Source organism: Lissotriton helveticus, chromosome 2_1, assembly GCF_964261635.1.
Source record: "Lissotriton helveticus chromosome 2_1, aLisHel1.1, whole genome shotgun sequence".
Classification (NCBI taxonomy): Eukaryota; Metazoa; Chordata; class Amphibia; order Caudata; family Salamandridae; genus Lissotriton; species Lissotriton helveticus.
The window spans coordinates 72,399,207-72,426,364 of record NC_136059.1 but is presented as its reverse complement, the minus strand read 5'-3'; the positions used below and the strand labels follow the sequence as shown (position 1 = coordinate 72,426,364).

At 47.0% G+C, this 27,158-nt stretch overlaps 1 protein-coding gene across 11 annotated transcripts in view; it reads left to right on the top strand.

The window, feature by feature from the left end:
* Window positions 1–27,158, top strand: part of LOC144817722 (homeobox protein not2-like) — a 1,386,394-nt gene that overhangs the window by 724,943 nt on the left and 634,293 nt on the right. For 5 of the 11 annotated variants that reach the window (XR_013606946.1, XR_013606947.1, XR_013606948.1 and 2 more), the window contains exon 4: window positions 26,478–26,535. The gene's annotated coding sequence lies outside the window, so the exon portion shown is untranslated. Of the gene's footprint in view, window positions 1–4,361; window positions 4,447–26,477; window positions 26,598–27,158 lie in introns of those variants that run through there. The other 6 variants (XR_013606951.1, XR_013606952.1, XR_013606953.1 and 3 more) reach the window with 2 other exon arrangements.

Genomic DNA, 27,158 nt, shown 5'->3' with positions numbered 1-27,158 from the left:
TTAGAATACGGGCTTCCCTAGCCACGGTGAACTTAATTTCCAGGTGGCATGTTTCAGAGTGGCCTTTAATTGATATGGCGATAGGGTAAAAAGTACAGATTCATCCAGTTGTAGCAAATCAACCGCAATTCTAAAAATGTTTACAATTAATGACTGCTCATTTAAGCTTCCTAATAATTCTTTCCAAATAAAAGATCTTAGTGTACCTGGATCACCCTTTACAAGGCTTGTAACCCATCGCACTATGTACCCAACTACTTCTCAGACCAAATTCTAACCTTAGTGCAGCCACGGGACAAGCAGAGTTGACTGAGGCTAGGCTCTGTAAAATTTTGCCTTCTGTTGTATTTAAAAAAAAACATTTTCCTAAGTCAAGTAGTTCAATACCATACAACAGGGAAGCAGGAATTTTAGCAAGAAATACCTCTAATAAAAGTGCAAAGTGTCTTCTCCTGTTGATCTATAGAGGGAACCCAGACTTTTCCCCTGTGTAATTGCTTTACGGATATTATTTTCTTTATGGGCTTTATCACTTAAATTTCCACACACCGTTTTTCCCAGGAAAACATATGATTTTACAAGTTCCAATTTTTTGTCCACCTACAGACCAAACAAAATTCCCATACTTCAACTTTTTTCTTCCGTGCATGCACATTACTTTACTTTTAGATACATTTATCTTTAAGTAGTGGGCCTCTGCATATTCGTGTAGTACCTGCAGACGACTATTTAATGCCCTCGGCATCAGATCCAATATTAGTATGTCGTCAGCATAAAGTAAACAGACAATCGGTTTTCCCCCCAGTAATGGGGCGATACCCTCACTTAGAGACAAAGCATAGGGGAGGTCGGATATATATAGGGAGAATAATAGAGGGACCAATAAACATCCTTGTTTTAAGCCATTCATAGTGGGGATAGTTTGGGAGAGACCTCTTTCCCCTCCCCTCAAGACTCTACACCAAGTATCAGTATGGAGAGCGCAGACTAACTCCAAAAGGATGGCCGGCATATCCAGGTCCGACAGTTTTCTCCACAGCAAAAGACGATCTACTTTATCAAATGCTCTGGAGAAGTCTATAAATGCTGCGTACACTCTTCCTCCTCTAACTTTAACATATTTTTTATTTATTACCTGTAGTGCCGTTAGGTTATCGATAGTTCCATGCTTTGTCCTAAACCCGGTTTGTTCAAAAGGTAAGATTTTACCCGCGTCCACCCAGTCATTAATGTGCATCAAGAGGCATTTAGCAAAAACTTTACCTACTGCGTCTAAAAGTGCAATTTGACGGTAGTTATGTGGAACATCTCAGTCTGACAACAACAAATCAGGGAGGTGTCCGGTCAGGAGAAAGAATGTGTGTGTCCAAAGTTAGAGACTGAGGAGCGCAGACCATCAAACAGCAACAACAAAGGCAACACCTGGTTGAGAAATTCCCATCAGCCCACCCTTCCGGCGGAGCATCATCATGTGGGATTTACATGGTACATCCAAAGATCGCCCAACTCATCCAATCGATGGTGCGAAACTGGATACCAAGGATGAACTCTAACCAAGGTGTGTCTTGATGGTGCTGATGGGGTGCAGTGCTATAGTGTGAACAAGTGAGTGAGATAAAAAATGGCTACCAAGACAAAAAATATGTTTATTCAGTATTGTCTGGGTGCCAACGTTAAAAGAACGCCTGATAGTCTGAGAGTATGACTAAGCAATGGCAATGTGCAGAGGGGTCGACATGTTTCAGCCGGTTGGAAAACAATGTCCGGCTTTCTTCAGGACCGATAAGATGAAAGCTACTGCATATATATGTGAAAAATAGTGTAACAAAAAGTGTGGTAAATAACATTCATACCATACCACCAGGAACTTGGGTCCCCAATGTATTCTGGTGGAGATGAAGTACGTGTTACTCTTCCCAGCTTTATGTGGGGAATAGCCTCACCTCTCCCGGCAACCGCTCGGGAATATGAGGCCCGCTCTATCCGTCGGTGCCTCTGTCTGTCGTCCGAGAGGCAGTTGACCTCCACTGCCTCTCGGACGACGGACAGAGGCACCGACTGATAGAGCGGGGCCTCATATTCCCGAGCGGTTGCCGGGTGAGGTGAGGCTATTCCCCACATAAAGCTGGGAAGAGTAACACGTACTTCATCTCCACCAGAATACATTGGGGACCCAAGTTCCTGGTGGTATGGTATGAATTTTATTTACCACACTTTTTGTTACACTATTTTTCACGTATATATGCAGTAGCTTTCATCTTATCGGTCCTGAAGAAAGCCGGACATTGTTTTCCAACCGGCTGAAACATGTCGACCCCTCTGCACATCGCCATTGCTTAGTCATACTCTCAGACTATCAGGCGTTCTTTTAACATTGGCACCCAGACAATACTGAATAAACATATTTTTGGGCTTGGTAGCCATTTTTAATCTCACTCACTTGTTCACACTATAGCACTGCACCCCATCAGCACCATCAAGACACACCTTGGTTAGAGTTCATCATTGGTATCCAGTTTCGCACCATCGATTGGATGAGTTGGGCGATCTTTGGATGTACCATGTAAATCCCACATGATGATGCTGCGCCGGAAGGGTGGGCTGATGGGAATTTCTCAACCAGGTGTTGCCTTTATTGTTGCTGTTTGATGGTTTGCGCTCCTCAGTCTCTAACTTTGGACACACACATTCTTTCTCCTGACCGGACACCTCCCTGATTTGTTGTTGACATATGTTTTGGGGTACGGAGGTATTCAGGTCGGTAAACATATACCCTGAGACCCTCATTTCTATCCCTACTTTTTTAGAACATCTCAGTCTCCCTTCTTGAACAGGGGGACTAATATATTCCCCTTCCAAGACGGTAGAACCATTTTATTTGCCTAGCAGTAATTGAACACCGGGTAAAAGATTTTACTCCACATTGTACTGTTTTGTTTCAAAACTGTAATTGGTAGCTCATCCGGGCCCATCACCCCGGAGGATCGCATCCCCTTGATCGCCACTTCAATATCTTTTTCAGATGGCGAGCCATACGATGAGGGGTCTTCCTTTAGTCCAATACAGTCAATTACAGTTCCATTACTTGCATATAAGTTCTGAATATAACCAATCCATGTATGCTCCTCAATAGCAACTGGAAGTGGTCTTGATCCAACTCCACATCCCTCCCCGATGAGAGACCAATACGTTCTTACTTGGCCTTTTGACACTGCTTCTCTCAGTTTAATCCAGATGTTATCTTCCCTCTCTTTTTTCAACTTAACCTTTGCCCTGGTCCTCCTCCTCTTTAATAGTGATATTCTATGATATCTCTCAGAGGAGTAGGTCAAGTACTTTTCTCCAATTAATTTGTTTATGTCAATATTAAACGGATGTAGAGATCTGGGGACTACTTTAGTACTTCTTCTTTTATTCTACTTCTTTGCAATAACAATCACCTTAATCATAAAAGCATTAAAACTGGCAATTTCCGATCCATTCCAGTTAGACAAGTTCTCTACAGTGGCCTCTAAGATACCTTCCAGGCCCAGGATGGGCTTGGTATCCCAATAACACCTCCCTGATTTCTTACCAAAACCAACAGATTCACTGTTTAGTGCCCATGGATCACTCAGGATTAAATTTAGATTTACAGTGAGAGTTAGTACTTTATGGTCACTGTAGAGAGTATTGGAGACCTTAAGATCTTTCAATAAGAAGAAGGAGGTACTTTCCACTACCACATAGTCTAGGATAGATTCTCTGCTATTAGACTTACAGGTAAAGTTCGCCGGTATATCTGAAGACAATCTACCATTTGCTATAATGCCATCAACTTTCGTTAGTTCATCAAGGAGCATTTTCCCTCTCTTATTTGTCCTAATATTTTGTGGAAAGGGTGATTGTGGAATCTGTAAGGATTCTTCTTTTTCCTTTTTTCGGAATATGTCCAAAATCAAATAATTAGAGATTTTACAATTGAGATCCCCTACCAATACTGTATGAGGGGAGGTTTTATTAATGTATGAGAAAACCGTCTTCAAGAGTACATCGCGGCAGGCGGCAGGTGGAATATAAGCATTTATCAACATCAATGGTTTATATTTTACATTATTATCAGGATTATACAATGTTTTTGCCCAAAAAAAGTTTGCTAGGATCTTTGTAGTAATCATAATTCCATTTTATCTTATTTGACAGCAGGCATGCCACCCCTCCCTTTGCATGTTGTATCCTGGATGGAATTGCTTAACAATCTAGAGTGAAATAATCCTTACATAATAGTTCCTCTGTACACCAGGTCTCTTGAAGACAAATCACCGTTGCATCTAGTGCATATAAGTATTGTAACTTCTCTCTACTATTCTTTATTCCTGCAGAATTCCATGATATTATTTTTAATTCATTGCTAGAAGGATGGCTGTTGTGGAAGTTTATTATTGGATCTGCTCGATAGAACACCAGGTAACCTCTTCTTTGGAGTTACATTGAAAGGAAAGTGGGATGACGTCTTTTAATTTCACTTGTCTGTCATTTTTTGTAATACAGATTTTCAATTCCTCTGTCTCATACAGGCGATCTCTAGTGCATGAATCTATCTGAGTTAACAAAGACTTATTGTCGAGGGCCCTATTTCGGGGTTTCTCAAAAAAAGGGATAAGATGAATCCCCCCACTTTGTAGGCCTTCTGACCATTGTAAAATGAGGTTTGCAATAATTTTAGAATTAAACCTTACCCTCGATTTATAGCCAATTTATGCTTTTAAGATGGATACTAAACTTGTATCACTACTTTGAATAAGTTTCAAGCTTTCAATGTCCAAAAGACATTTAAGAAGCGAAGTCCTATTTAATATTAGATCCGTATCAAACAGAGGCATGAAATCTTACTGAAGTGTGTCTATACTTTCCCTGATGCGTTCTACATCAGTTATCTCGGGTTCACCTCTAATTTTTACGATGTCAGAGAAAAGGATAGCCAAGGGATTAGGTACTGAAGGAAATAGGCTAACAGGCCCCGGCTGCACCACTATTTTAACTGATGGAAACCCCTCTATTGCGGTATTATTAGAAACTGTTGTGGGATATGCAATATTCGAGGGGAGAGCTTCGTAGACCATCATTGGCCCTATTGCTAGATCTTTGATCTCCAGATTCACAAGATCAGCTTCGTCTTCGTGGTTCATATCTTGTGATACATTTTGCGGCATCTCAGGTGAAAAATCCTTACAGTCTGTGGCCTCAAAGTTTTCTTTAAAGCAAATTCTCCTTTGCTTCTTTTTTGAGAATCTTCGTATTGGTTTAATCTTTTTCCCTCTTTTCTTTTTCTTTTTCCCATTTCTCTCCTTTTTTTCCAAGCGTGAAGCTCCTAAGACATCCTCTTTCTCATCACTTAACTGGGTTTTAAAAATAAGAAATACTTCCTTATCTATCCTTTTTACTGAGTCCACCGAGTCTTTTACTTCTTGAGCGGAATCATAATTAACCTGTTTGTATTTTGACTAGCAGCCCGTCTCGACGTTGTTCGGGTATGAAATAGAATGTGTGTAATGTGTGTATTCAGATACGGTCATTCACGTGTTCCCCCGCTTGAGGCCCAGCTGCAGCCCTGGTTCATGTTAGCAGGCGCGTGTCCCCCCGCTTGAGGCCCAGCTGCAGCCCTGGTTCATGTTAGCAGGCGCATGTAATTAGTATAGTGATCCGCCGCCTAAGCCCGGCTACAGCCCTGGCTGATGTTAGCAGGCGCGTGTAATTTGGGTTAATGTGATAGTTCAGTAACAGCACGCATGAGAGGCTGCAGTAATTGTCCCCTCAGACACGCTTAGTCGCGTGTGCCCCCGCTTGAGGGCCAGCGGCAACCGTCTAACAATTAGAATTGTGTGAGTCTTGAATGATTGTTTCCCGCTGTTCTTATTTTTTTAAGACCCACACCGACGCTCTTCGGCCCGAGTGCTTTTTAGACACACCCAGGCCAAGCCACACATTGCGTTCGGCCCTTTCAGACGCACCCAGGTCAAGGCACACACTGCATTCAGCACCCCCAGTATGTGTGAGACAACGGGCAGTTCCCCAAGGGAGTCTTGCGAATGGTTACTTACCACGCTTTGAGATGAACGCCTTTGTGACGCCCCCAGCACACGGCCACATCAGACGATCTGATTAATGTACGACCCAGATGGCATGAAGTGCGGAACGTAGCACACGCCCCCAGCGTGCCCCTTGATGCGGCGCAATTGCGTAATTGGCGCTTCACATGGCATGTAGGGCGGACACACGCCCACAGCGTGGACACACGCCCACAGCGTTTGTCACGGCCCCAGCGTGTCACGCCCCCAGCATGCCCCTTGATGCGGCGCAATTACGACTCACATGGCATGAAGGCCAGAACGTACCACACGCCCCCAACGTTTGTCACGCCCCCAGCACACGCCCACAGCAGAACCCAGACACGCCCACAAGGGACTACTTTGCTGGCACGGTTCTTTTATCTTTTAAATGTATATGGTGGCCGTCTGCATAGCCTATGTCCTTCTGCTGCAACTGCCCTTTCCAACTCTGTATTGGGTGTTGTGATTTGTGCTGTGGTTACTGAGATTACCCGCCTCAAAGGTTTGGGCTCTCTCTTTATAATATTAGTATGGATATATATATATGAAATGAAATGAAATGAAATGAAATGAATGAAATGAAACAAATATTTATAGGAGCGCACTGCGGCCAAGCGGCTTCCTGGCGCTGAGGAACACAGCCATAATTTGGAAGAGAACCGGGGGGAAGTTAGACAGGAAAAGCCTGAAGGAAGAGAAAAGTTTTAAGAGCTTTACGGGAATGGGAAAAAATAGGAATAGAGCGAATCGAGAGGGGAAGAGAATTCCAGATCTGGGGGGCCCGCACCGAGAAGCGGGTGCCTCCGGTGCGGGATTTACGGAAGCGGGGAACGTGAAGAAGAGAGAGGGAGGACGAGCGAAGAGAGCGACAAGGGGCATGAGAGGAAACTAAAGAATTGATAAAGAGGGGAGCAGATCGGGCATGAGCCCGGAAAGCCAAGCAGGCGAGTTTAAAGTGAGATCTGAGGTGAACAGGGAGCCAGTGGAGGGATTTAAGGGCAGGGGTGATGTGGGAAAACTTAGGAAGACGCAAAACAAGACGGGCTGCCTGGTTCTGGATGGCCTGAAGGCGGCGAGTTTCGTAGGCCGGAATACCTACGAACAGGCCATTGCCATAATCCAGGCGGGAGGTGATAAGGGCAGAAATAATAGTTTTAAGGGCATCAACAGAAAAAAACCGGGAAATCTTGCGAATGAGGCGGAGGGAAAGGAAACAAGCGGAGACGACGGCGCTGATATGCGCATGCATAGTAAGATCATTGCTGATCTTAATGCCCAAGGTCCGGACGGAGGAGACTGGGGAGGGAGGGGGGCCAAAGGAAAGGGGCCAGTGAACAGCAGGCCAAGGGTTAGAAGGGCCACCAGTGAGGACAAGCTCAGTCTTGTCAGGATTGAGCTTTAAGTGATTAAAGCTCATCCATTGGGAAATGAAGAGTAGAGTAGAACTGAACTTAGAAAGAGAGTGAGTAGGAGAGGACAGATCAAAAACGAGCTGGAGGTCATCTGCGTAATTGTACACAGAGACCCCCAGCTCGAGAAGGGAGGAGATAAGAGGGCGGATATAGAGGTTGAATAGAAGAGGGGACAGAGAAGAACCTTGGGGAACCCCACAGGTGACCGGGAGAGAGGGGGCAGAAAAGTCAGAGAGGTGAACTGCCTGTGATCTGCCCTGAAGAAAGGACGCGATCCAGGAGAGGGCGGTTCCCTGGATGCCCGCTGCGCCGACACGGTCGAGAAGAATGGTATGATCGACCGTGTCAAACGCAGCGGACAAGTCCAAGAGAACTAAGGCCTGGGGGAGATTGCTGTCAGCCTTCCCCTTCAGTTCATCCAGGACCGCAAGGACCACACTCTCAGTGGAGTGGCCAGGTCGAAAACCAGCCTGGCGAGCGGCCAAGATGTTGTTCTCCTCGATGAAATTCGAGAGACAAGAAGTTACATAGCTCTCGAGAATCTTCCCGAGGTAGGGGAGGAGGGAGATCGGCCTAAAGTTCGATGGAAGGGAAGGGTCCAGGCCAGCTTTCTTCAGGATAGGAAGCACGATGGCAGTTTTGAAAAGAGAAGGAACAGAACCCAAAGCCAGGCAAGAATTAAGAAGAGTTAAGGGAGGAGTGGGGCAGGAAGTGTAGAGGGATCTAAGGATCCGAGCAGGAGCACAATCCGCCGGAGAACCGGACTTGACCTTAACAAGGAGGTCACGGAAGAGCTCAAGTGAAATAGGTTGAAAGTGATCAAAAACAGAAGAACAACAGAAAGAGTGGTCCGGGAGGTTGGGTTCAGGTACAGTCGGAATGTTGGACTTGATGGTGATTATTTTATTAATAAAATAATCATTAAGGGAGTGACAGAGAGATAGAGAAGGGGCGGGGGACAAACTAGCACGATCGGAGGTGGCAAGACTACGCACCAGTGAGAAGATCTCACGCGATTTATTGGCCGAAAGAGCTACGCGCTCCGAGAAATACTTGGATTTAGCCGCTAAGATGGCCAATTTGTAGCTGTTCAGAAGAGCTTTGTAGGTGAGGCGAAGATCAGGACAGTAGTTGCGGCGCCAGCGACGCTCAGAGCGCCTAAGTTCTAATTTCAGCGATCTGAGGTCGCTGGAGAACCACTTATGCACATCATGGGGGCGGGCTGATCTGATCTTTCTGAGGGGGGCGGCCCGGTCACAGGCCGAGAAGAGCCAGTTGTTGATGGCAACCACCTGGTTCTCCACAGGGAGGTTAGTCAGGGTGGGAGCCGATGAAAGTAGAGAAGAAGAGAGATCAGTTAGGTCCGTCTTGTTCCAGCTCCGAGCCCAGATGTTTTTGGGACGGGAGGCTTTCTCGGGTTGACCTAGGCTGATAGAAAAAGAAATCAAAAAATGATCGGACCAGATACAGGGGGAGATCGAGGTAACCGAAGAGTTACAGCGTAAAGACCAGATCTGGTCCAATACGTGACCGTGGGTGTGGGTGGGGGCCAAAACAAGAGGGAGAAAATTGAGGCAACGAAGGGTATATATATGTATATGTATATATATAAAACCAATACCTCCTCCTCGTCGGAAAAAGCACGGCACACTCTGGAGTTGAAGGGCAAAGGATTTATTAAAATAATATGCGCGTGGTGTTAGCAGTCCCTTGAAATGCTAAGGCAGACGCGTTTCAAGCCTTCCATCGGCTCTCATCAGTGCCTGTTCCTGGGTCTCCGCGCTCGTTGATGGTCCAGCAAGGTGCAGTTGAGTAGACAACCGCTCCTTTATGATGTAATCGCGCTCCTCCTCCAATGGGCGGTATGCGGATCACTCGCGCTTCCTCACTGCCAGGCAGATGCATGCTGGTAGATGCAGTCCATAAGGATGTCGGTTCAGTAGCTACGACACTCCTCACATCATGTGATGTCCCCAATTGCTGGATATGGGCCGTACTCCAGCTCAGGTGTCCAGCAGTTCGACCAAAACCCTCTCACCCCAACTCCTTAGTCAGGCGAACAGCGTCGCCTCCTCTCTCCCCAATGCAGCGTATCAAACCATGGTGGCTGTCCAAGCCGCTAGGGGGGCTCCGTGTTTTTGCAGTTCGTGCAACAGTCCAAGAAGTGATGCTGGTCTTAACACGGTGCACCAGACCGAGAGGGTGTGCCGTTAGTCAGCGACCCGCTTGCTGACATCACACAAAACCAATACCTCCTCCTCGTCGGAAAAAGCACGGCACACTCCGGAGTTGAAGGGCAAAGAATTTATTAAAATAATATGCGTGTGGTGTTAGCAGTCCCTTGAAACGCTAAGGCAGACGCATTTCAAGCCTTCCATCAGCTCTCATCAGTGCCTGTTCCTGGGTCTCCGCGCTCGTTGATGGTCCAGCAAGGTGCAGGTGAGTAGAGAACCGCCCCTTTATGATGTAATCGCGCTCCTCCTCCAATGGGCGGTATGCTGATCACTCGCGCTTTCTCACTGCCAGGCAGATGCATGCTGGTAGATGCAGTCCATAAGGATGTCGGTTCAGTGGCTACGACACTCCTCACATCATGTGATGTCCCCAATTGCTGGATATGGGCCGTACTCGAGCTCAGGTGCCCAGCAGGTCGACCAAAAGCGTCTCGCCCCAACTCCTTAGTCAGGCGAACAGCGTCGCCTCCTCTCTCCCCAATGCAGCGTATCAAACCATGGTGGCTGTACAAGCCGCTAGGGGGGCTCTGTGTTTTTGCAGTTCGTGCAACAGTCCAAGAAGTGATGCTGGTCTTAACACGGTGCACCAGACCGAGAGGGTGTGCCGTTAGTCAGCGACCCGCTTGCTGACATCACACAAAACCAATACCTCCTCCTCGTCGGAAAAAGCACGGCACACTCCGGAGTTGAAGGGCAAAGAATTTATTAAAATAATATGCGCGTGGTGTTAGCAGTCCCTTGAAACGCTAAGGCAGACGCATTTCAAGCCTTCCATCAGCTCTCATCAGTGCCTGTTCCTGGGTCTCCGCGCTCGTTGATGGTCCAGCAAGGTGCAGGTGAGTAGAGAACCGCCCCTTTATGATGTAATCGCGCTCCTCCTCCAATGGGCGGTATGCTGATCACTCGCGCTTTCTCACTGCCAGGCAGATGCATGCTGGTAGATGCAGTCCATAAGGATGTCGGTTCAGTGGCTACGACACTCCTCACATCATGTGATGTCCCCAATTGCTGGATATGGGCCGTACTCGAGCTCAGGTGCCCAGCAGTTCGACCAAAAGCGTCTCGCCCCAACTCCTTAGTCAGGCGAACAGCGTCGCCTCCTCTCTCCCCAATGCAGCGTATCAAACCATGGTGGCTGTCCAAGCCGCTGGGGGGGGGGGGCTCCATGTTTTTGCAGTTCCCGCAACAGTCCAAGAAGAGATGCTGGTCTTAACACGGTGCACCAGACCGAGAGGGTGTGCCGTTAGTCAGCGACCCGCTTGCTGACAACACACAAAACCAATACCTCCTCCTCGTCGGAAAAAGCACGGCACACTCCGGAGTTGAAGGGCAAAGGATTTATTAAAATAATATGCGCGTGGTGTTAGCAGTCCCTTGAAACGCTAAGGCAGACGCGTTTCAAGCCTTCCATCGGCTGTGTATATATATATATATATATATATATATATATATATATATATATATATTGATACCCCTCGGTTCCTTTTCGCCAGAATTTGCAGCGCTCTCTCGCCGGTTCGTAAATCCCCGCGGCAGAACCACGCCGCATTTAAATCCACAACCAATTCCCCCAGCTGGGAGAAAAACGGGATGAACTCGCGTTTGTCTTCACTTATGTGCTTTTTTATTTAATCCTCACAGCATGGAGTTTCTCAAGCAGGCAAGAAGCACAAATCTATGCATTTCGGGATAGCATATCCCTTGTTCACGATCAATTTGGCTCCAGGCTCTCAGTCTTAATATAGTGAGTCACATTATTACATAATTTCCTGTTTGATGTTAATTTGGCCCTCTGCTTTCTGGATCATGTAGTTTTTTGCAATTTTTTAAATATTTTTTTTTATCCGTCTGCATAGCCTATGTCCTTCTGCTGCAACTGCCCTTTCCAACGCTGTATTGGGTGTTGTGATTGGTGCTGTGGTTACTGAGATTACCCGCCTCAAAGGTCTGGGCTCTCTCTTTATAATATTAGTATGGATGAGGGTACAAGGGTCTTCTCTAGCATCACCACTTTATTCATTTGCTTATCAGTTGGGGATTGCCATCATGATCAGTATAGGTTAAGTAACAATTAGCATTCTCAAGTATATTCTCCACAGCCTCTTCTACCTTTACCTCTGCTTCTACTTGTTTAGAATCAGTTTTTGAACTAACCTCCTTCTCCTGTTTACTTTTTAACAATACCTTTAATATTTGAGTTACAGTTTCCAACACACAGTCTGAACCTCCTACGAATTTTTCAAGTAGCGTTAGAATAGAGGATAATAAATGTTCTAGGGATAATAGTGAGTCAGAGACCACTCCGGATCACTCCGGATCACCGACCGACCCCTGCCCACACCACGTCTTCAACAAGGCCGACTCCACCATCGCACCCCAACTCCGGAACATCATCAACGCCTCCTTCAACACCGCCACCTTCCCGGAGAGCTGGAAGCACGCCGAGATCAGCGCCCTCCTGAAGAAACCTACAGCGGAACCCACCGATCTCAAAAACTTCCGCCCCATCTTGCTCCTCCCTTTTCCTGCTAAAGTCATCGAGAAGATCATCAACAGACAGCTAACCGCCTTCCTCGAGACGAACGGATCCCTCGACCCGTCGCAGTCCGGCTTCAGAGCCAACCACAGCACCGAGACCGCCCTCATCGCAGCCACCGACGACATCCGGACCCTGGTCGACAAGGGGGAAACAGTGGCCCTCATCCTCCTGGACCTCTCCGCTGCGTTCGACACGGTCTGCCACCGCACCCTAGTCCAGCGCCTCAGCAACATCGGTATCCAAGAGAAGGCACTGGAGTGGATCATCTCGTTCCTCGCCGGAAGAACACAAAGAGTCCGCCTCCCCCCGTTTCGCTCCGAGGCCACCGAAGTCATCTGCGGCGTCCCGCAAGGATCTTCACTCAGCCCCACCCTCTTCAACATCTACATGAAACCTCTCGCAGCCATTGCACGCCAGCACAACCTCAACATCATCTCTTACGCTGACGACACCCAGCTGATCCTCTCCCTCACCAGAGACCCCGACACCGCCAGAACCTGCCTACACGAAGGGATGAATGACGTCGCCGAGTGGATGAAGGACAGCCGCCTGAAACTGAACTCGGACAAGACGGAAGTCCTCATCCTGGGATCTTCGCCCTCCGCCTGGGACGACTCCTGGTGGCCCCCAGCCCTGGGCACCGCACCCAAGCCAACCGAGCACGCACGCAACCTGGGCTTCATCCTGGACCCCTCCCTCTCGATGACCAGACAAGTCAACGCCGTCTCCTCATCGTGCTTCAACACCCTGCGTATGCTTCGCAAGATCTTCCGCTGGATCCCGACCGAGACCAGGAAGACTGTCACCCAGGCACTCGTCACCAGCCGACTGGACTACGGAAACGCCCTCTACGCCGGAACCACAGCCAAGCTACAGAAAAGACTCCAGCGCATCCAGAACGCCTCCGCCCGACTCATCCTGGATGTGCCCCGACGCAGCCACATCTCCAGCCACCTGAGGAACCTGCACTGGCTCCCCGTCGACAAGAGGATCACATTCCGGCTCCTCACCCACGCACACAAGTCTCTCCACGACCTGGGCCCCAAGTACCTCAACGACCGCCTGACCTTCTACACGCCCACCCGCCAGCTACGGTCCACCAGCCTCGCCCTCGCAGCCGTACCACGCATCCGAAGAGCCACCGCCGGAGGAAGATCCTTCTCTTACCTGGCTGCCAAGACTTGGAACTCCCTCCCCATCCACCTTCGGCTGACCCAGGACCATCTCGCCTTCAGGAAACAACTCAAGACCTGGCTGTTCGAGCAGTAGCATACCCCTCCCCCCAAGCGCCTTGAGACCCTCCCAGGTGAGTAGTGCGCTATACAAATGGCATGATTGATTGATTGATAGACTAATATATCCTTCCTGATAGTTTGACTGGGTTGAGTATCGTTATTATTTTAAATCAGGGCTCATTGAGGTGTGTGACTGCAAAAGAGAATAATTTGATTTATTTGATGGAGTACTGCTGAATAATTGTAGTCTTATAGGAACTGTTATTGCTGGAGTATTTGCTAGTTCTATAATCTTGCTAGTATCACAAGAAATATACCTCTTGCAAAGTTCTAAATCTAGATCCGGAAGAGTAAATAAAATCTTTACTCTGAACACCCTCAACTGGATGGGGACCAAGGGGCTCTTCTATTATTCCACAAGGAGCATGTAGAGGTCTGTGTAGAATCACATCTACTGTTTTAAAAGCAGGTCCAAAGGAGGATTGGAGAGCTGATTAGATCCCCGGGCCCCGTGCTGGGTGCCTCTGGGGCTCTGGGGGTTCTTGAGATTCTCCTCCTCCAGTAGTATGTGATTCTGCAGCCTCAACAGTATTTACCATTTGAACCGTTTCAACATCATTTCTGTTCCCACTCGCATTTTCTCCTCCGTCTCCGTCTCCAGTAGTTACAGTATTTGATGCAACTTGGGGATTTCTATCCTTTCCCCTTTCCCATAAACTAAATAGTTGACATTTTCCTTTGGACAGCATGCCAGAAACATCATTGTTTCGTAAAGGATTTGATTTAGTTTTTGCACAAGTCCTACCCACCAGTAATCACCCAGACCTTAGTTTTTTTGCTGTCATTATATTTAGGGGTTATACCAAGAGGTGTACTAAAGAATAGGACAAGGACAAATATAATAAAGTTAACAAGAAATCAGGGGGTAATCAAGTGTGGACAGAAAGACACAAATTACCGAGATATTATAGGGTATTATAAAGTTCATACAGTGAGCATAGAGGGCATATGAAGGAAAAATATGTCTGGTTACTTCGATCCCAGATCCCAGGCCTCCAAATCTCAAAGTGGCCTCCCTTCAAAATAGGAACTCTTTCACCACTGACGAAAGATGCAGCCCAGAACTGAGCCCACCTGACTTCTCCAAAACTTTCCACAATGTTTTTGGCCAAGGATGACTCGGCCAATTGTATGATCCCTGCGGCACCGTTTTCTATCCCTGCCGGACAGTTTATGTCTCTATCTCTATCTCTGTCCCAATTATATCGTCACGTAGAGTGATGGTAAGCAGGAGCAGAGAGCGGGCGGTGGAAGTCTGGGATCGCTGGATGCAGCTGGCGTCTTCCCCGCGTCTCCCCCGTGTCACGCGTCCTCCTCAGTCTCTTCGCGGTCTCCTCGAGCCTACAGAATCAGCGCGAAAGCTTGGACTGGATCTCTGTTCACCATACTTTGCAGGAATCAAAGTAATCCCAAACAGTATGCAGACAGTAGTGTTGAGAGGCTCGCAGCTCCAGAACTAGCACTCCAAAAGCCACCAGGGGTTTTAAGCACTTCCTACCTCCAGGCAGCAATAGTAGTCATTGATAAGGAAAAAAGATAGGAGCACACACTTCAAAAAGTCACTTATGAAGAGTAGCAACAGTCTGCTCGGGGGGGAAGTAATACACTGTTTCCTCCGTTTAGGGGCTCACTGTGGGTGCCAGAAAGTTCTTTGAGGAGTAATTACTCGCGCTCATGCTTGGATTAGGAAGCGCTCTATTTTACCCCTTTTGAATAGCACTGTCTCATTGGTGGTTGCAACGCCGCTGTGAGACGGTGGTTGCAACGCTGCTCTGACAGGTTGCCTCGCCCTCTTCACCTAGCAGGTCGCTTTTTCACTGGGGTCCACGTTATACTCACAGCCCCCTTTACTCGGCACGGTGAATCCCTGTGTGTGGACCCACAAACAGCCGATCCCCTCACGGGCCCGGGATCTTGTAGATCAACGATGTGGACCCCACTATCGGAGAGGCTGTAATCGGCTCCAGTATGCAACACCGGGCCTCTCCCACCTCACCTTCGGGAGCGCGAGAGGGCTAGGGCACTTCCTCAGAGGTGCCGGCTGCGCGAGGTCCGCCCAAATTCGCCGTGGGCCACGTGGACAGGCCCGGCCGGCCGCAGCTTCTCCGGTCCGATGCAGCTCCTTCTCGCAAGATCGCGAGACCACAGAGGTATCGATTGCTCTGTATACAGGTGTATAGCATTGCACATTGCACCGCTGTTCAGGCTCGAAGTGAAAACCATTCCCATCATTGATTTCATCTGGAAGGAAAGATTAAAGATTATGGCAACACCCAATTCTCTTCCGGCTGTCTTGCCCCGGCTGGACAAGAAGTATAAGGCACCGGGCAACTCACCTGTATGCCTCATAGGACAGCCTAAAGCTGATTCGGTCGTCACCCAAGCGGCACAAAGACGGGCCAGGAACCCCTCTTCTCCTATATCTGCTCCACCAGACAGAGATGGCAGACGACTGGATTCCATCGGGAAAAAGGTCTCCATTATGGCGGCAACAACTGTACGTGCCGCAAACTCTCTAGCAATATTAGGAAGATATGACAGGCAAATGTGGTCCGACATCTCCCCCTACGTTGAAATGCTACCAGTACCTGCAAAATCCGAGGCAAGGGAAATTTTACGAGAAGGAGAGTGTACTTCTGCGGAAATGATCGACGCAGCAGTAGATGTGGCACCTACAGGATTCAGGCAGCTAGCAGGGGCAGCAGTGCTAAGAAGGTAGGGTTGGCTAAAATCTACATCCTTTCGCCAAGAAGTCCAAGCAAAGATAATCGACATACCATTTGATGGCGAGTTTCTCTTTGGCCAGTATGTCGACGAGGCCCTTCAGTGTCCTGATACCCGGTTCTCAACCAGCCAAATACTGCAGGAGTGAAGATAAATTCCACTCCACTCCCTGGCACCCGTCGCCAACACCAACAACAAATATAGTGATGGCAGACTTGTACCATAGAAGAAGGTGGATAACCCAAATGTTCGGATATCCTTAGACTAGCTATCAGAGACCAGAAGACCCTAAGATACCTGCAGAAAAGACAGAACAAAGAAGAAGGTATAAACAATTCATACATCCATGAACATACGTGCTTGCAGATGACAAAAGGCAGGATACCCACAATTAATTTCTTACCTCTATATGAGGTCCACAAGCTTCTAATTTTTCAGAGAACAACAGCCTGATTCATGTAGGTAAATTGCACTCGCAAAGGGCCAGATTCTGAGAATCTGGCCCTTAGCGAGTGCGATTTTTGCATTTGGTATTCATGATACCAAATGCAAAAATCGCTATGTAAGAATTCGCATATTTGCGTGGAATGGCATTTAAGGAATCTCTAATAGAGATTCCTCAAATGCTATTCATGACACAAAACAAAATAGCGATTTTGGACTTTTGGGGCCGCTATTTACCGACAGGTCAGACCTGTCGGTAAATAGCAAAAACTCAGAAAAATGCTTTTAAAAGCATTTTTCAAAGTTGCATGTAGCACACACACATGTCCTTTGGACATGTGTGTGCGCAACACCTGTCCAAAAGTGCATTTTAGGGGTGCTACAGGGCGTCCTTTGGACACCCCTGGCACCCTTAAAATCGCTATCTCAGTTGCGAGTAGCAAATTGCTACTCGCAAATCCCCATTCATTCCTATGGGCCTCTTGGCCCATAGGAATGAATGGGGAGTATTTGCGAGTAGCAAATTGCTACTCGCAAATAAAGAACATGTAGGAATCGCTATTTAAGTAGCAATTCCTACATGAATGCCGTTTTGCGTGTCCTCAATAGCGAATCGCTATGATTCGCTATTAGGGACACGCAAAACGGCATGTACATGAATCAGGCTGCAAGTCTTTTGTTTGTCTTGAAGAATTCATGAAGTCCTTGATGTCGGTGTCCTTCCAGTATGATTCAAATGTCCAAAATAGACCATCAAGAATATCCAATAGGAATCCTTTTAATTGATTCCCAAATCAAAAACACATAATCTGAGGAAAGGGGAAAAAGCACCAATAAAGGACGCAAAAAAAAACGTATGCTGTATATATATAGCTATCCACGAAAAGGGAAAGAACGGTAAAAAAGGATGCACCCGGTTTTGCCACTTATGTATGGTGGCTACTCAACTTGCTCAATAGCATTAGTCCCAAGAAGAATTTGAAAAGAAGAAAAACACAACAGGACTCGCTCAGAGTAAATGCAGCCGCGTTTCTCCTAATGCCGAGTCTACCGCTTTCAGGATCCCCTAACAGTGGTACACATGGTACACGGTGAAAAAGACAACATGGAACCACGAGTAGCAAAAGAAAAAACAAAGAGGAAACTAAATATTGAAATACCAGTCCTCAAAGTTCACACAACTGCCAGCGGATCTCCCAAACAGTCCTGATGCTCCAAGACGAAGGTGGCGTGCAGGGATTCCATAACCGGAAGTCAGGCAACAAGATCCCCACTGGAAACTGGAAGGAATTCAGAAAAACAAAGGCAGGACCTTCCGGGTAACAGGACCGGGTCAGGAACCAAGCGCTGACGACTTGGAAACAAAGCATTTTAAACCCGACCACGAACCCCGCCCAATACAAGCACGCATGATAGGGACTGTACAAAAACAAAAAAAGGTAACTAATTCTGCGCTAATTCCCAACATTCAGGCTATCAAGAAGGACACGGAAACGGCAAGATCTTTGGGTAGCCTTCAGTTTCGTAAGTCGTCCTTTCGAGGTGCTAAAGGGCGTGAATCCTTTCTAGTAGAGGAGGCTACAGTCAACAGAGGTCATACCAAACCTCTCAAAGTAATCAGAGATACCAACCCTACAAGCAACAGTCTTACGGACAGAGAGGTAACTCCTACTCGCACTCAAGAAGAAAGCCCTCCTACCGTGGACGAGATTCCACCAAGAAACAATGAAACACGCCGCCTGCCACCATCTCTGCCCTCCCCCCAGTGAAAGGTTGGAGGAAAAATATCCCAATTCTACTCGAACTGGTCTGCAATTACTGCAGACAAGCGGGTCCTGGATATAGTGGCAAGAGGCCACAATTTGGTATTCATCAAGATCCCTCCAAACTCTCCTCCCAAGGGCCCACCTCCAGCTCATCTCAAGGAGCTGTTTACCCAAATAAATGTGATGATTCGGAAGGGAGCGATCGAAAAGGTCCCTCGTTTGCAAAGAGGAACAGGTTTTTACTCGAGATTTTTCCTCATACGGAAAAAATCGGGGGAATGGCGACCTGGGCGCCCTCAACAAATACCTGAAAAAGCTGTCCTTTCCGGATGTTAACACTTCAAGAAATCCTCCAGCTTCTTTCGGTAGGGGATCACATGGCCACCCTCAACCTTCAGGAAGCTTATTTTCATGTGCCGATCCTCCCCAGACAATTCTTATGGTTCAGAGTGGCTGGCAGGGACTTTCAGTTCAGAGTCCTTCCCTCTGGACTTCGGTCAGCACCCCGTGTTTTCACAAAAGTTCTAGCTCCGGTGGCCGCACACCTTCGCTTAGAGGGCATTCAAATCTTCCCATACTTGGACGACTGCCTTATCAAGGCGAATTATTTTACAAAGGCAAGCACACACGTTCAAAGATGTCTATCGCTATTCCAATCACTTGGGCCTCTCCATCAACTTCGACAAATCTCATCTCATACCATCGCAAAGAAAGACCTTCTTGGGAGCCATGCTGGACACTCAACTCACTCAGGCTTTCGTCTCAAAAGAGAGACAACACAAGATCTGCAAGCTAGCTTCCCTATTGCAAGATAAAGAGTATGTTTTAGTTCGACTATTCAAATCTTTCCTGGGGATGATTTCATCCTGCATCCCTCTGATACCCAACTGCCGTCTCAGAATGAGGCCTTTGCAAGAAGAACTCAACCTCCAATGGTTGCAGGTTTCAGGGTCATTCGACGACGTCATTCTCATAACTCCTCGGATGCGAGAAGCCTTTCTCTGGTGGACTCAGATGAAGAATTTGCAAGAAAGATGTGCATTCCTAACGTAAGTACCAACTTTCACCATCTCCACGGATGCTTCCCTCGAAGGATGGATAGCACACCTTCAGGGAATGCTGGTCAACGGAAAGTGGAATGTACAGCAACAGAAGTGACACATCAACCTCCTGGAGCTGCAAGCCATTTTCTTGGCATTGAAGTCCTTTCGAACGGTCATCCAAGGGGCTTCAGTACTAGCTCGGACAGACAACACAACGAGTGTGCATTACTTAAACAAACAGGGAGGTACAAAGTCAGCCCTGCTCTCTCAACTAGCCCAGGAGATCTGGGACTGGGCACTGAGGCACAACATCAACATTTCAGCTGTCCATGTTCCAGGGGTCTCCAATGCCCTAGCGCATTCCCTCAGCAGATCTACAATATCCAATCACGAATGGGAGATGCATCAACCAACGTTGGATCGAGTTTTCCGGGAGTGAGGCCATCCTGATCTGGACCTGTTTGCGACTAGCCAGAACCGCAAATTCCCACACTTCGCAAGCTGGCTTCCCCACAAGGACTCATGCGGGAATGCGCTTTCAATGAACTAGTCACAGATATATGCCTACGCCTTTCCTCCGATTCCGTTGGTTCCCAGAGTCATCCGCAAGATGAAGAAACAGCCTTGTCGCCTCATTCTCAACACTCCCAGATGGCCTCACCAATACTGGTTCACCGAACTTCTCCTCCTTATGGAATGCGATCCCATTCAGTTTCCACCAATACCGAACCTTCTGTCCATTCAGAAGGGTCAGATCTGTCACCTGGACCCAGCATCCTTGAAATTAGCAGCCTGGCTCCTCAACACCTTGAATTCGCACACTTAGATATTCCTGCGGACTGTCAATGCCTGAGCACCTGCCACGATTAAGACATACAAACTCAAGTGGAAAAGATTTTGCACTTGGTGTCAATCTGCCGATTTGCATCCAATTCATGCCAAACCAGAACAGATCTTACCGTTCTTTCTTCAATTGGCAAAATCGGGTTTATCTCTTTCCACGTTGAACGTGTTTTGGGCAGCTATTTCAAGGTTCCGTCAGGATGGTTCTAACTCTCTCTACTCTATTAGAGTTATTCAGCAATTATTCAATGGACTATTTCGAATTTGATTACGAACTGGGAACCCACTTGATGTCGAGGGGAGTACTCTCCCTGATATAATGTTTATATAACTCCATCTGAACAAACTCTGATTTGTGAAAACGAATAGAGTTTATATTATCATAAGAGGAATAGTTGACCTTTGGATTTGGCTGTCATATTTTTTGAAGAAAAGTACCTTTATGCCCTGAAGAAGTCATTGGGTGATTATTTCCCGTGACGAAACACGTGTTATTTCACTCAGTCAATCGTGCATACTTAGTTTCACCAGAGTGCAGAGAAATAGAGAGACGGGCGTTTTCAATAAAAGGTGTTATTTATTGAGCAGTCTTCTTTCTCATGCAAGAGAAATTCATTGCCACAATTGCAATACTTATCATGAAGTAAAGTACGTACAGTAAAAGGAGTATTATGAAATAATACTTTAAAAGCATTGATATGGTTTCTTAGCCATATGATACTTTAAAATGGATAAAATATATACATACATAAAACATTGACTAACGTACTCAACTGGTGCTTCTAATCTACGCCTACCCCGGTGTACCTGACCTAAGCCTAATAAGTTGCAGTTTAAGTTAAGTTGGGTTTTTGCCAAGGATCTGAATCAAAAATTCTCTTAAGGGTTTAGTCAGCTCCGTACCTTGGTAATAGAATGTAGGAGGTCTTGTATCTCTCTCTCAGGACTTGATATCCCAGCAACCCGCAAGGGTGACTGGAAACACCGGAGCTGGATTTTCTCGGCTGGCGAAAAAGACAGCGTCTTTCTCAGTGCGTCAAAAGGGAGGGGCGGCATCCTTCGGCTCTCGCATCAGCTGGGCTTCCGGGCAAGTAGATAGCCGCTCTGCTCCAAACCACCGTGTGTTTGCTTAAGGCAACGTTGGTATATTTATACCTGAAAGGTGCCGGGTTTGACGTAAGGTTGGACATGAGACGTCACTAAGAACTAACAGTTCTTTCTTGACTCTAGGAGTTCTTGTGCAAATCAAAACAAGAGCACGGGGAGTTCCCGGGCTGCTGGAGGCTTGGTTTGTTTAAAGAACGCGTTGTACTTTCTAGGAGTCTAGGGGAGTAGCTTTGCCGTATTTGGACTGCATGGGCTATTACTAAATATAGATATGATTCTTATGCCTCTATAAGGATATTATTTATTATAGCCATATGAGGGCAAAAATCGGGAATATCGAATTAGGGTCCTAGATAGAAACACAACACTTCAAGTTATGCAGATACGTCAGTGGGACAAGCTGTTCTCCGCAATCGTTTTAAATAAGGTGAGCCTCTGTTCTCCCTCCTCTACTATGCTCTTTTTAGACACTTATTGACATACTGTTTTTATATCTTGAACTGATCATGCATATGTTAAGCACACATGCACTTATGTACGTTTATGATGGAATTCATACTTCATTGCAGTATATATGTATTTATAAGTGCTTGAATATATAGCACAAAGAGCGTCTAACAAGCATATTATGTTTTGTACTGCTATCTACCCTGATTCAGGCATGTGAATGCATGAAAGACACCCCAATACTGGAGAAGAACGATAGTTACTTACCTGTAATCTGTGGTTCTCCAGTATTGGTGTCTTTCATAGATTCACATGCAACCCACCCACCTCCCCTCAGAGGCTGTTTAGGCTATCATGTTTGGTTCACTCCTGTGCGACAAAATCTGAGAGCCTGAGCCTCTGGGGAGAACATTCTGGTGGGTGCTGTCGTCTGATTGGCTGCAGTTTGGACTATACATAATGACTATGATAGTGATGAGTGTGGAAGTTTTTTCTTGTAGCTTAGGGCTACTTTACTTCCTGTTTGTACATTGCCACGGTTCTTTGGTTATTATGTGCATATAATTGCTTTTTTATGTACAGTGGGATTCCCACTCCGACGACCGGGAATGATTCAGGCATGTAAATCTATGAAAGACACCAATATTGGAGAACCACAGATTACAGGTAAGTAACTATTGTTCTTCCTCACCGCTCCGCTTTGTGAATCACCTGCCCCCCCGCCCCCATGCACCGGAGGTTGTGGGAAGCCTCTGTTTCTTTATTTAAGGTGTCATTACACGGTCAAGGGGAGTTTGCAATTGAGTCAGTTCCGTAATGTGATGGTTGCTTTGCTCCTGAGATCCCCAGGACACCTGTTGCGGTCATGATACATTTGGGAGGTAATGACCTGGTACACCTGGGTAGGAAATGAGTGGTGGAGGCAATAATCACAGAAGTAGGATGGTTGGTCAACCAGTGCCCAAAGCAATATTGGTTTGGTCTCACATGATACCGAAGTTCCAATGGCGGGGAGTGAGTCAGCCTGTGTGCGCATTGAATCACTCTGTAAAGAGGATTAATAACAGGATAATCACAGAAGTAGGATGGTTGGTCAAACAGTGCCCACAAGCAGTATTGGTTTGGTCTCACATGATACCGAAGTTCCAATGGCGGGGGGTGATTCTGTGTGGGTTTTGAATCACTCTGTAAAGAGGATGAATAACAGGATAGATGAGCTCTTCCGGTCTCAATCAATCAATCAATCATAACATTTGTAGAGCGCGCTACTCACCCGGAAGGGTCTCAAGGCGCTGGGGGAGAGGGGTACGTTACTGCGTTAACAGCCAGGTCTTGAGTTGCTTCCTGAAGGAGAGATGGTCCTGGGTCATCTGAAGGTGGATGGGGAGGGAATTCCAGGTCTTGGCAGCCAGGTAGGAGAAGGATCTTCCTCCAGCGGTGGCGCTTCGAATGCGTGGGACGGCGGCGAGGGCGTGGCTGGTCGATCGTAGCTGGCGGGTGGGAGTGTAGAAGGTCAGGCAGTTGTTGAGGTACCTGGGGCCCAGGTCTTGGAGGGCCTTGTGTGCGTGGGTGAGGAGACAGAACGTGATTCTCTTGCTGACGGGGAGCCAGTGCAGGTCTCTCAGGTGTCCGGAGATGTGGCTGTGTCAGGGGATGTCCAGGATGAGTCGTGCGGAGGCGTTCTGGATGCGTTGGAGTCTTTTCTGCAGTTTGGCTGTGGTACCGGTGTAGAGGGTGTTTCTGTAGTCCAGTCGGCTGGTGACGAGTGTCTGGGTGACCGTCTTTCTGGTTTCGGTGGGGATCCATCGGAAGATCTTTCAGAGCATGCGGAGGATGTTGAAACACGATGATGAGACGTCGTTGACTTGTCTGGTCATCGAGAGGGAGGAGTCCAGGATGAAGCCCAGGTTGCGTGCGTGGTCCGTTGGTTTGGGTGCGCTGCCCAGGGCGGGGGGCCACCAGGAGTCGTCCCAGGCAGATGGTGATGATCCGAGGATGAGGACTTCCGTATTGTCTGAGTTCAGCTTCAGGCGGCTGTTCTTCATCCACTCGGCTACGTCTTTCATCCCTTCGTGTAGGTTGGTTCTGGCGGTGGCTGGGTCGTTGGTGAGGGAGAGGATCAGCTGGGTGTCGTCTGCATAGGAGATGATGTTGAGCTTGTGTTGGCGTGCGATGGCTGCGAGGAGGCTCATGTAGACGTTGAAGAGCGTCGGGCTGAGTGATGAGCCTTGTGGTACGCCGCAGATGACTTCGGTGGCCCTGGATCTGAACGGGGGGAGGCGGACTCTCTGGGTTCTTCCGGCGAGGAACGAGATGATCCAGTCCATTGCCTTCTCCTGGATTCCGACGTTGCTGAGGCGTTGTACTAGGGTGCGGTGGCAGACAGTATTGAACGCTGCGGAGAGGTCCAGGAGGATGAGGGCCGCTGTTTCCCCGTTGTCGAGCAGGTTTCGGATGTCGGCAGTGGCTGCGATGAGGGCGGTCTCGGTGCTGTGGTTGGCTCGGAAGCCTGACTGTGAGTGGTTGAGGGATCCGTTCGTCTCGAGGAAGGCGCAAGCTGTTTGTTGACGGTCTTCTCGACGACTTTGGCGGGGAACGGGAGGAGCGAGATGGGGCGGTAGTTCTTGAGGTTGGTGGGGTCTGCTGATGGTTTCTTCAGGAGGGCGCTGAGTTTGGCATGCTTAATTAAATTACTTCCCATCCTATTCCCCTATAAACCCACAACCCGCTACAGAATTATATTACGCAAAAATTAAATACCATAAAAATTATTAATTAATATAAATAATAAAATAAGTATACACTTTTCAAACATATACTAACATAAAAAACACTTTAAAAATTGATATTAACTTACTTACCTCAAATTCGATATTTTTGTAGTCTATATTCTGTCCATTCTATATTTTTGTAGTCTATATTCTGCCCATTCTATATTTTTGTTGTCTATATTCTGTCCATTCGATATTATGTCCATTCTATATTTTTGATTCGATATTAATGCTATCCTATTCGATATTTTTGTAGTCTATATTCTGTCCAGTCGATATTGTGTCCATTCTATATTTAATCGATATTAATGCAAATCGATATTAAAAACTTGATATTTTGACTGTATACCAGTATTGGAGGGTGCAGGGGGTTCCCGCAGAAAGGAATCCGATGTGAAAACGGGCCTCCTGCACAAGGTCACTCCGTTAAAGGGGGACCTGGCAAGTAGTTGGGAACAGTCATGACCTTGCACGTAGGCTCATCCAGGATACGCAGAAAACAAAGTGTACATATTCCAGTTTAAGGTTAGGTATGGCTATCTATTAGACTCATGTTAAGGTTAGCCATCAAAGATGTGTAAATAAGTGTATTTGAAATGTTGGTGAATATGTTTTGGGTTTCCTGCATATTAAAATTATGTTTGATTTTTTTATTATGATTTATTAATTTTAATGAAATACAGCCGGGGTTATGCGACCCATAATCCAAGTTCTGTGTTTGGATGATTTTTTTATCGATGCCTCAGGGGAAAGAGGCGTTTGGAAGCAACCATACCGGGATCCCTGTCTGTAAGGGAGTTTGGGGTCAACAAATCCACTTCTGTGGGGGGACTCGGCAATACCTGGCCATATGGGAATCTACTCAACAGGTGAGGAATAAACAGATAGAAACATCCATCAGCTTCTTACCTTCGGTAACAATCATTTTGGTGTATACTCTAACTACATGCAGATTCCTTACCTATCCCAGGTCCTCCCCGTCTAATGCATGTAAGTACAGTGATAGATTAATACAGTTCCAATTAGAGGTTTGGCACTGCACTTCATTTGATTGCTGTTTCTCCATCTGCTTCCATCGAAGGCTTGGAAAAATGGGTTGGAAAATAGTGTTGTTGCTCTAGATTGGCAGCTATAGGGCTTTAGTAACATCGTATGTTGTCACTTTCGTCATTGATACAAAACCAGTGTCATAGAAATGTCAGCCTTACACCTGGGAGTAGCCAACAGGTGAGGAATCTGCGCTTTGATAGAGTATTCACTAGAACGAACGTAATCAAAGGTAAGTAACTTTTTCTTCAGTGCTTTGTGTTGTTTACCGCCAAAATCTTGGCAATTACATTTAAGATTTTTCGAGTGGCTAAGCATATCAAAATCAAGACTACTTGATGTTAACTGGAACTTAGGGTTACCATATAGTACCACGGTGCACACTTTCTGGTTTCTATGTGTTTGAGAGCCTGGACATGAGGCACCCTGCCCAAGCGTCAAATTCTTATCACCACATAGAGATTCAAGTGAGCTCCATGTCTTCTTGGTGTACTGACCACAACTTCAGCCGAGCCTCTTTTCCACAATTACTGCTTAATATAAATGTGTGTATTTTACAGACCTAATTGTTATCTTGCTGTTCTTTTTAATAGGTTTTGTCATTGCAACTACAAGTGTAGAAATATTTTAGATGCTGTAGGATGTACTGATGAATACCTCACATATGTATAGCACTCAATAATGTATTGATTATGTTAATTCTCTTCCACTTGCAGGTGTTGTGAACATCTTTAACCAATTACCCTTGGAAGTAAAGCACTTTGACATTCTTTGGTATGTAGCCGCACTTTATCGAAAACTGTAGAGTAAAAAATAAAATAAGCAATGGTCCCAGAGTGCACCGTGTATGTCTATAATCCGTGCCGGGAATGATTCAAGGGGCTGTATGCACGTATACCTCATGCCTGTATGAGCGTTGACCGCTGTACACTATGGGGTCGATTCCGATCCGGTAAAAAGCGCTCCGAATTGCCGTTCGGAGCGTTTTTCCGGTACGAATCGTACCCTTCAACGTCCCCCGTACGTACGACGAAGTACGATCCGTACCGGGAGCTGGACTCCGTACGAATCGTACAGGGACCGTACGAATGAAATCCCCGTACGAATCTCCCTCGGAACCCGCTGTACGCGACATCTGTACAGTTCGCAGCTGCTTTTTCCGACCCGGCAAGTACGATTCGTGTTGGGTACGCACCGTACGACCCTTTTTCTACGGGAGCTGAAAACAGCCGTAAAAGCAGAGTTCGCCCCGAAACAGGTACGGAACGGCCCCTCCCGGGTACGGTGCGTACCCCCCATGATCGCAGAGGTACGGTGCGTACCCCTGCGATCACTGGGTGTATGCACCGTACCCCGCGATCTTGGGGTGTACGCACCGTACCCCATGTATGCTGGGT